The sequence below is a fragment of the Lithobates pipiens genome, unplaced genomic scaffold (assembly GCF_037356315.1).
Source record: "Lithobates pipiens isolate NorthernLeopardFrog02 unplaced genomic scaffold, aLitPip1_a1.2 Scaffold_24, whole genome shotgun sequence".
Taxonomy (NCBI): domain Eukaryota; kingdom Metazoa; phylum Chordata; class Amphibia; order Anura; family Ranidae; genus Lithobates; species Lithobates pipiens.
Window position 1 is genome coordinate 2,029,034 of NW_027507786.1, and position 2,317 is coordinate 2,031,350.

Here is a 2,317-nt window from a genome sequence, read left to right on the forward strand (position 1 = left end):
TATGGTGACTCGTATGTGCTTATCATTATTTTTTTGTAATTTATTGTAAGAACGGAATTTGTAATTTATCAAAGGTAACTTATTTAGTAAAAACTTTTAAAAAAAACTCTTTTGTCTGAGATTTTATTTATATGTACCCTTAAAGCTGATTTTTCTTGTGTTTTTTTGTTCCCTGGCTGACACCGTCCTCTGCTGATATACACACACACACACACACGTGTGTTTGTGCTCTGGGGTGAACACCCTAATGCAATAGGCTGCGCCAACTAATGAGGATTGGGCATTCCTATGCAGGCTACATTTGCATGCAGACCACCCCAGGTAACGCCCACGTGGGATGTTGAGCCTCCATGATTGAAGGAGCTGAAATCCAATGAACGAAAGGGGCGGGGCCAAGGAAAGTCAGACTGGAAAGGAAAGGGTTAGATGATGTTGGATGTCCTTCAACCAGGAAATGAGGCAGGCTCTGTGACATTTGCTGTACCTTCTCTTTCAATGGATTTTTATACAAAAGTTTAAACAAAGTACAGACAGGCCAATGTAGTTAGACAAACATCAAGGAGGGATGTTCCCTCCACTACAATCAAGAGTCTGAGTGTTATGCACAGGATCCAATTAAATGACCCTAAATGGGTGAGCCCCCTTAACCACTTCAGCCCCAGAAGATTTGGCTGCTCAATGACCAGGCCATTTTTTACGATATGGCACTGCATCACTTTAAATGACAATTGCCGCTGTACCCCAAACAATTTTTTTTACTAGTAATGGCAGCGATCTGCGATTTTTAGTGGGACTGCGATATTTGCGGCGGACAGATCGGACACTTGACACAAAAATGAGATCTGTGTGTTTACACACACAGATCCCGGTTCTCGCTGTGTAACGAGAGATCGCGGGAGCCTGGTGGTCATTGCGCCCGCCAGACACTCGCATCAGCACCGGGCACACGACGTGGGTGCGCAGCCCTAGCGGAGGTTATTATTGCGTCCACCAACACCAGTGCTGGGGGTTGTTATTGCATCCACCGACACCAGTGCTGGAGGCTGTTATTACATCCACCAACACCAGTGCTGGGGGTTATTATTGTGTCCACCAACACCAGGGCTGGGGGTTATTATTGCGTCCACCGAAACCAGTGCTGGGGGTTGTTATTGCATCCACCGACACCAGTGCTGGAGGCTGTTATTACATCCACCAACACCAGTACTGGGGGTTATTATTGTGTCCACCAACACCAGGGCTGGGGGTTATTATTGCATCCACCAACACCAGTGCTGGGGTTTCTTATTGCGTCCACCGACACCAGTGCTGGGGGTTATTATTGCATCCACCAACACCAGCGCTGGGGGTTATTATAGCATCCACCAACACCAGTTCTGGGGATTATTATTGCGTCCACCAACACCAGTGCTGGAGGCTGTTATTGCGTCCACTAACACCAGTGCTGGGGGTTATTATTGCATCCACCCACACCAGTGCTGGGGGTTACTATTGTATCCACCGACACCAGCATATCTTCCAACTGTCCTTGATTTGGAGCAATGTCCCTCTTCACCCCCTCATTTGGGTCTGATCTATATAGTTGTATATAAAATGCACTTTTTATCTTTTAATAAGTGCTTCCCAGTGCTAAACCTTTCATCCAAATTCTAAATTGCTGCATTTGTAAATGTTAAAAGCCAATACAAAAGGAATAGTAGTGTTAAAAAAAAAACACTTGTGGAATTAACCTTTTTTTGGTTAATTCTCCTTTAAGGGGGTGTGGCAGGGGCGTGTCCTATCCCTACATACATTTGCTAGTAGGAGTCTCTCATTCCCATCTCAAAATGTTGGGGGGTATGCACCAGTGCTGGGGGTTATATTACATCCACCGACACCAGTGCTGGGGGTTATATTACGTCCACCGACACCAGTGCTGGGGGTTATATTACGTCCACCGACACCAGTGCTGGGGGTTATATTACGTCCACCGACACCAGTGCTGGGGGTTATATTATGTCCACCGAAACCAGTGCTGGGGGTTATATTACATCCACCGACACCAGTGCTGGGGGTTATATTATGTCCACCAAAACCAGTGCTGGGGGTTATATTACCTCCACCGACACCAGTGCTGGGGGTTATATTACGTCCACTGACAACAGTGCTGGAGGTTATATTACGTCCACCGACACCAGTGCTGGGGGTTATATTACGTCCACCGACACCAGTGCTGCGGGTTATATTACTTTCCACCGACACCAGTGCCGGGGGTTATATTACGTCCACCGACACCAATGCTGGGGGTTATATTACGCCCACCGACACCAGTGCTGGG